This window comes from Ursus americanus, chromosome 9 (genome assembly GCF_024610735.1).
Source record: "Ursus americanus isolate L20-20 chromosome 9, mUrsAme1.1.p, whole genome shotgun sequence".
Lineage (NCBI taxonomy): Eukaryota > Metazoa > Chordata > Mammalia > Carnivora > Ursidae > Ursus > Ursus americanus.
This window is the reverse complement of record NC_142135.1, coordinates 30,724,181-30,732,419: the sequence shown is the minus strand read 5'-3', so window position 1 is coordinate 30,732,419 and position 8,239 is coordinate 30,724,181. Positions and strand designations below refer to the sequence as shown.

Sequence of the window (8,239 nt, the reverse complement as noted above, 5' to 3'; positions counted from 1 at the left end):
CTCAACATTACATCATTGCTCCAGGTAAAAGATGAGCATTTCTGAACGCCAACGTTTTTATTTGTCAAACTGGAATAACAATGATTCTCTTATGGGTGGTTGTGAGGAGGGGTGAATGAAAAAGGCGGGAATTTGACTCAGGAAACATTTGTTAACTCTCAGTTTAAAAGTGGAAAAATTTCGAAAGTATGTTATCCGGAATGAAGGTAGAATATACTGAAAATGAATAGCGGGGAAATAGTTAATTTGCAGGGTGGGTGGCTTTGAGAGTTCATGAGGCTGAAAGTGTTGGATGCTCAGGAGACCAAGGAAGAGACATCCGGGCCCGAGCTTGGCAAAAGAACGGAACCCCGGCTGTGCACGGTGACCAAAACAGCCAGGTTCCAGTTCAGTTCGGGCAACACAATCTACCCATCTCCAGTTTGCGCCCATTTCTTTATGCAGTTTAAAGCCGGGCTGGAGGAGGAAGGTTGGAGGTAGAACGTGGGGTAAAGAAATTATAGTTCGGGTAACAAGAACAACAAAACCAGCAAGATCGGGATATGTGTCAGCGAATACGCAAAATCCCGCAGAATGAGGAGTCATAAACGCCCTGACAAGTTTACATGTTAGCTGCTTTCTGGGATGCCGAACGTCGTCCTTTCCTCCGAACAAATTCAGGCATCCCCCAAAATTATTTTTTTCCAGAAGTCTGAGCCAATTTCGTTGTGGCAGAGCTTTTTCATCGCTTTAGCCCAACTTTCCTCCGTTTCTTTGGCTAGACCCGAAATGAGGGCTGCCCGGCAGGCGGGAGCCCCCAGTCAGGGCAGCCTCGGGGGCCTGTGAAGGAAGCAGTCTAAGATGTGCGGGCAGGGGCCCGACAGAACGCGCGCTCTGGTCCCCGCCGCGGCAGCAAGCGCAGGTTCCCGAGCTCCGGGAGGCGGGGACGCGCCTGGGAGGGGGCGCTTTGAGCCGGAGCCGCGGTTTCCGCAGGAGCTATTTTTAGCGGCGCGTCGTCCGTCTTCTTCCCCGGCTTCCAACGTGGTAGCCTCCGGCTCGCAGCCGCCACTGTGCGGCTGCTTTTCGCCTCCCCCGCCGCTCCTCGCTCTTGGTAGCGTCCACGCAGGCAGGTCCGGAAACTGAGCATGTGTGGAAGCGCTCGGCGGCCTCGGCGGCGGCGCGGGCAGAGCCGGGCTGCGTCAGGCTGAGCCCATTCACCGCGCGGCCGCAGGAGCGCAGCGCCGGCGCCGCGCCGCCCAGCCCCGCCGAGAGGGGCGCCCTCGCCGCCGCGGGGCCCGCCGCCGCTCTCCGCAGCCCCCTCCTGGCGACCCACAAGTAAGTTTGTAAGGTGGTTGGGCGGTGGGGCGAGGGTTCGGCGCCCGGGGGAGCCCGGGCTGGATGGCGGGAGGCTCGGCTAGCCGCTGCCCCGAATGCCGGGCTCCTCGGCGAGCCGCTTGGCTAATTTGATAACGGACGGCCACCTGGATGCTGGAGCCGGGGGGGACCGGCAAAGCAGGAGGGCCGAACTGAGTCTGGCGGGGGCCGAGGGGGACAACTTGGGCAGAGGTAAGGACCGCGAGGTGAGGGAAAGGACCCGGCAAGCCGGGAGGGGGCTGGTGCGGGATGGGGAGGCTGGGTTTGGGTGCGGGAGCCGGCCGAGAAGAGCCGCAGAGGGAAAGCGGGGTGTCTCCGGAGGTTAGGGTGGGAGCCGCGTGAGAGCGCAGTATAGGGGGTATGGTAGGGGGTGAGCGTGTCCTGGTGAGAGCGGCAGAGGGAAGATGGATGGAAAGTGGGGCGCGTGGAAAGCGGATTTGAACGAGAGCAAAGGACGCTGGTGGGAGGGACAGTAGGTTCCGGAGAAGATGAGCGGACCCGGATAATTTGGGGAATTAGTGCCAGGTTTAGGGCGATGTAATAATGATGAGAGGCAGCCTTGAATCAAGGTCTTGGGAGTGAGTGTGCGAGGCCACTGTTGGGAACCGTCTGGAGAGAGGATGGATGCAGAAAGTGGCCTGGAAGGGGCAGCTGGAAAATCGTTGAGGGATTTGGGTGAAGGGGAGGAGGGCAGCGGTGCAGATATCGGGCGGAGGAGCTGGGCTGCTGGTGGAGTCGAAAGGCTCGGGAAGGGGTTGGGGGCTACGTGCGGTCCCCTGAATACTGACTTAGTAGCGGTTCTCTGAGATTCACTTGCACCCCAGGCTCCTCCTCCTTTTCCTACCTGGCTTGGTCGCAGAGCGGCTTGCTCTAGGCGAGCTAGTAGGAGATTTGTACAGATAGGCAGCCGGGAGGGCAGTCATTTACAAGGGAACTGTCGGGGCTTCCCGTAAGTGGTTCCCGGCCCCCTCGGGGTGCAATGTGGAGTCGGAATGTGTGTGTTGCAGGGGGCGGAGAGGAGTGGTGTCACATCTGGACCATAGGAATCCGTGGTCTGGCCCGAGAGGTGAGGTGTTGTGGACCGTGAAGTCAGGCAGAAGTCTGCAGCGTGCAACTCGCGGCGGGGCGTGTGTGCGCGAGTGTGTGCGTGTTGCCAGCCCAGGGTCGGCGTCTGTTGCTGCAGTCTGTCTCCATGACGAGGAGATCCTGGGATCCACAGGCGGCACGGGGAGGGGATTAAGGGAAACCTGTTTTCCTACGTCTCTTCTATCTCCTTTCCCCAGGGTCACATTCTTTGCTCGTCCAATGATGCTTCTTTCTAACCTCTTCCCGGTCCCCCGCACACCCCGAACCTGGCTCCAGTCTTGTCCTCTGATTTGGTACCCCGAGGAGTCGGCCGTCCCTTCTGTGCGGGAGGGAATCCTAGGAGTCCCGGCGGCCAGAGGGGCTCCGGAATCCTCGGTTCCTTACCTGGGGCGTCATTCCGGGGGTTCGCAGTTCACTCTGCTGCCCCTGCAGGTGACGCGGTGATGTTGCCCCCACGGACTCCGGAAGCGTGATGGCTCCAAATGGCCGGTGGGGCCGAGAAGCCCGGCAGAGTGACCAGCACTCATGGGTTTTCGAGAGCAGGGGTCTTCCCTGAGTTCCCCACATGTAAATGTAACTTAAAAAGAAAAAAGACCAGATTAATAGAATAAACAAGCTTCTAATGCAAAAAGCTTTATGCAAAAAAGCCTCTTTGATTCGGAAAGATTTCACCCACCAACTGAAGAAGGGAAGAAGCGTCTACAGCATACAGGATCGGAAACCGGGGAGGGGGGGGGGCGTCTGTTACCATGTCTGCGCCTTCTCAGACTCCATCCAGTTTTCTGTGTTCTGTCGTCGGTGCCATATTTTTAGAGAGACTTTTACCAGGTACGGGGAAATGAGGATGAAGGTGATTCTGGAAACCTGTACCATCTGTGGAAGGACTCAAAGAAGAAGAGTGAGAACTGTACTTACTGTCTGTGGAGTCCTAAGAGGGCTGGGCTCTGAGGTGGCTGTCCAACCATCAGAAATAGTTTCTGCATCCAAATTGCAGGGGGAGACTCAGATGAAGGGAAGTGAGAACTCTAGAAAAGTGATGAGGATCATGGTGTGGGTTGCCTTATGGGGCGTTCACTGACCCGTGGAGGGATACAGCAGAACAGACAGCAAGCTTCATGGCCAGGGCACGTCCTCATGTTCCAGGCGGCAGTGGCTTTCTCAGCTTCTAGTACAGTCACTATTGAAGTATACCTTTTGAAATATGTCCATGATTCTGGATATCTGAAAGGTGGAGACTTTGAATAAAGACTTAATGCTGTCAGTTTCTGCTTCTATTACTATGGGTTTTCCCCCCATTGATTATTGTTAGAACATGTTGGTCAAGATAAAATAAATTATTTTTAGCCATCAATTCTCTTCTCCTTGAAGTGCTGTTCAGATACAACATAACTTTACATGTTTGCCTGTTTTTTGTTTGTTCGTTCGGGGGTCAAGGAGGAGTGATTATTGGGCGAATTGTTTTGGGTGTCAAAAAAAAAAAAAACAAACCAGAATTTAGGCACCTGAAGAGCTTGTGAGCATGTGGAGGTAAAGTCTTCATTTATAGAATGTTAAATTTAATGTGAAATGAGAAAAACCTTCCCTGTCTATCCTTCATCTCTTGCATTGGAAATGGAGAGGATTGTATCCTTGGGCTGGTTCTTAGTCCTCAGAAGCATATTTTGACACTAATTTTCCTGGAGGATTGTTTCCTAAGCCCAGGTATGCTTTAGGAAATAGTCAATGGAATCTTTGCTTCCCTAAGGGAAAGGCGTTTAAAAAAAAAAATGGTGAAATGGCTTGATGAGGCCGAACTGTGAGAGAGAGAAATGTTAGTCAGCTTGGAAGAAGAGAAATCACCTGTTACCTCAGGGTATCTTATTGATAGGCTTAGAACAGTGGTTTTCTGGGGTGATTTGCCCCTGCTCCCCAGGGTACACCGGCAACATCTGGAGACATTTTTTGGTTGTCACAACTTGGGAAGGGGGTGCTTCCGGCATCCCATGGGCAGAGGCCAGGGATGTTGTTAACATTCTACAACACACTGGATAGTCCCCCACAGTAAAGAATTATCGGACTCCAAAGGTTAGTAGTGCTGAAATTGAAAAACCCTGCCTTAACACAAGACATGTTTAGAATTAAAAGCAACTCTTGTTAGGATACTTTGACATATTGCTATTGAAATTTATCTTGAAAATTAGGAGTAGTTAATACCAAGAGGCTTTCTTTACAAAATGGCCCCATGTTCAAAAACACTTGTTTTAAAGAAATTAAAGAGGTTTCATTTTAGCAGAACTTCTTTTCAGCCTTAAAAACAAATCCTAACATGTATTGGGAATGTCTACAATGATAGGTTGTATAGTATGCATATGAACTAAGTAAACATTTTTGATGAAAACAAGTTATAAAAGTGTTCAGGTACAGTATTTTACACTGAACTTGTTTTGTAATTGCTTTTTACATACATAATTAAAATTTTTAAAAGTAAAATTAAGATTGCAACTAGTAATTTCTTCATGTAGTGAGGGATTGAACAGAATCAGGGAAAAAATGTTAGATGACTTTTCATTAGAAGCCTCATAAAATGTTCCAAAGTGAAACCTTAGTATTTGTAGACATCTACACAAGAAGGTAAGAATCCCATATAATTTTCCTGTATTTAGTTTCAATTTTAAATCGACAGAATGGCATGTAGAAACAAACCTTTCTAGCTTGTAGCACAATACTCTTGCCTAGAGAGAAGGAACAATAGCTTACATTCATAAATGTAATAAGATCAGGGAACAGTTCTAATATCACTTGTATGCAGGAACTCAGAACACTTATTAGGTAAAAGCTTTGTCATTATGACAGGGAGGCCTAGAGGAACTAAAGAGATTTGGTCACTATTTTCACCCTCCCCCCCCCATTGTTTGGTGATTGGTTGGTTGATTTCAGAATTCATTCTACAGAGATCATCATTAGGGCTGCTTACTTCCCTTCATCATTAGGGCTGCTTACTTCCCTTCTTGTTCTAATAACCATTCCTTTCACTCTTGGCTATTGCCATCCCTCAGTCCCTCAGGAGTTTCTGTAGCAGAAGAGACTGAACACTCCTGCGAAGTCTCTGGGGTACCCAGTAATCCCTCCTTTTCTCCTGTGTGTACGAACATAAACAACTCTTTCCTGCTTCCATATGGAACAGAGATTGGTGTCTCTCTTGGAAAAAGGCAGTGGGAAAGCCCTTGTTTTCAGCAAAGGCAACCTCGGTGTCTCTGGTTGCATGTTTGAATTGCTTTTTCGGTTGTTTGTTCAATTGCTGTTAGGAAGGCTTCCTCTTTCCCAGGGGAATAGTGAAAAAACCAAGGAAAATAGAACTTCAGCGTGAACAACACTGCTGTTGGTAGAGTGTACCTATCATTGGACTATATGAAAGCTCACGGATATGATTTGAACCAATGAGAATCGTATTACAAATTCAACAAGCATTTGTAAGTTCAACTGTAGTAAGTCCTGTTGTAGGCACTGGTACTATTACATTTTCAAGGTCAAGCTGCCTCGTGAATTACAACCAGTTTCAAAACTAAGTTCATTCAGAGAATATACATATATTCTATATACATCTTTAAAACCCTTATCTGTAAAGAAGAAACACAGGATGGTTATTCATTTTCATGAAATTTGGAGCAATTATAGAGATATAGCCTAATTCTTGAAAATACTTCTGAACACAGAAACATTTAGAGGGGAAGCTTACATGGATCTCTGTATAGACTAGACAAAGAGGGCGGGAGCGATTTGAGGTGAAAGAGGTCAGTTCTTGTCTCCCTTTTTCTTTCTTTAGGAAGTGGTTATTGATTTTGTTTGACATCTGAACAAGAAGAAATGGTTTCCGGGGCGCCTGGGTGGCACAGCGGTTAAAGCGTCTGCCTTTGGCTCAGGGCGTGATCCCGGCGTTATGGGATCGAGCCCCACATCAGGCTCCTCCGCTATGAGCCTGCTTCTTCCTCTCCCACTCCCCCTGCTTGTGTTCCCTCTCTCGCTGGCTGTCTCTATCTCTGTCAAATAAATAAATAAAATCTTTAAAAAAAAAAAAAAAAAGAAGAAATGGTTTCCTTCCCCACAGTTACTTGTTGAATGGATGTGTGCCCTTATATACTGCTGATAGTCATGGTGGAAGAAGGCAGCGGGATGGCTGGTATGATGGTTAGAATGAAGCAGAATTTGAAATCAATTCTGTGCTAATAATGTTTGCAACAAAGGCTTTGAATACACACCTTCAAAGTTTGAGCATGCCATGTCACCCTTTTGAGGTGACTAATACATTATAGAACTGAGCATTTTTGTTGTTCCACATACTAAGTAATACATATGCTTTATTTGGGGGAAAATGAAATAATATGGAGGTTCCATTACTTATAAACAAACTTGCTGGTCATCGTGGCATGGCAGTTATCATCCCAGTTGGAAGAAGAGTAGTGTGAGGGCAGAGAATTTTATCAAATGGTATATGTTGCCCCTGCCGAACTCGAAAACAACAGCAAAAGCAGGATTTTGAAATTTATGCTATAGGAAAGGCAAAGAGAGTTTCTGCTTTTTATTTCATTTTAGTTTATTATTATTAAGGATGAGTGATAGCAATGAATGAAATAGGCAACCTGCCTGTGGAAGGTTTTACTTTTGTTTATAGATGCTTACTCATCTTAAGAAACAAATAGCCCAGAACGTCTCCCGGGGCTTTCAGCCTTCATTATAAATAGCATGTCTCTCCTATCTCTGGAATACTTATTATGTGATGTCATTTAGAATTGGAATACTGGGCTAAGTTCATACTGATACAGTCCTTTCTAATTTTGTTATTTAGAGTTGTCTCTGTCCTCTTAAAGAAGGTGGAAAAGACGTTCTATTTGTCACTGGGAGCACAGTCACAGGTGCCGACAGCAGTCTGTTGTTCGCAAGGACCTGAGGCTACTTGACATTGGTCTGGGACCCCACTGACCAAAACAGAGATGTCAGTCTTCCAGACTGTGAAGCTCAATTTTAACAATTTTGATTTGAACCGCTGTTGTGACCAAGCTTGAGAACCCGTTAATCTATTTGGAAAACATCGACTGATGAGCCAGAATGCAAACCACCCATGATGAGGAAAGAGCTACAGCAGAGTAGGATCAAGAATTTTGCAGCCAAATCTGGCCCTTCTGCTTAGTAGTCCTGTGACTTGAGAGATTTGTCTAAAATCTGATGAACGTTTTTTAACTTCACAGAGCTCCAACTTCCTCATTTTTGAAATGGTGATTTTTTTTCCCCTGTAGAGTTCATGATAGGATGAGAAGAAATATTTTTAAAGAGGAGATGCCTATGAAATAGCGGTGGTGGTGGTGCTTATACGTCCTTCTCGTGCCAGAATTTAAATGGCTGCTGTCCAGGAAGAGGGAGCAGAGGGCGTATGCGGTCAGATTAGAGGTCCTAATCCTCTCATAGATTAAGGAAGGGATGTTAATGATGAAGTCATTTGATGTCTTCTTTTAACTGATGAGGTCTTGGGGATTCAGGATTATGAAGTGATTTGCCCAAGTTCCGCAGTCACTGCAACATTTCAGCTGAGTGTACATTTTCTTCAAGTTTCTAGTCAAACCTTCTCCACCTTAATAGCACACCTATATTCTTGGCTAAATCCATGTTTCTTCCGTTTATTTAAAAATGCTTATTTGTTTGAGGAACTGCTCTTTTCAGTTGCTATATTCCAGGTTTTCTATAGGCAAAAAAAAGAAGAGAAAAGAAAAGAAATCATCCATGGATCTCTAATTGAGTTTGTAGTTCAACTTAGCTGTTCACCTAAATG

The 8,239-nt window shown here is 47.1% G+C and overlaps 1 protein-coding gene across 2 annotated transcripts in view; it reads left to right on the top strand.

Annotated features, from left to right (window-relative positions):
- Nucleotides 1–1,195: 1,195 nt before the first annotated feature.
- OXR1 (oxidation resistance 1) overlaps nt 1,196–8,239 on the top strand; it is a 433,246-nt gene continuing 426,202 nt past the window's right edge. Inside the window, exon 1 of one of the 2 annotated variants that reach the window (XM_045805802.2) lies at nt 1,196–1,314. The gene's annotated coding sequence lies outside the window, so the exon portion shown is untranslated. The remainder of the gene's footprint in view (nt 1,315–8,239) is intronic. The other variant, XM_045805804.2, reaches the window with a different exon arrangement.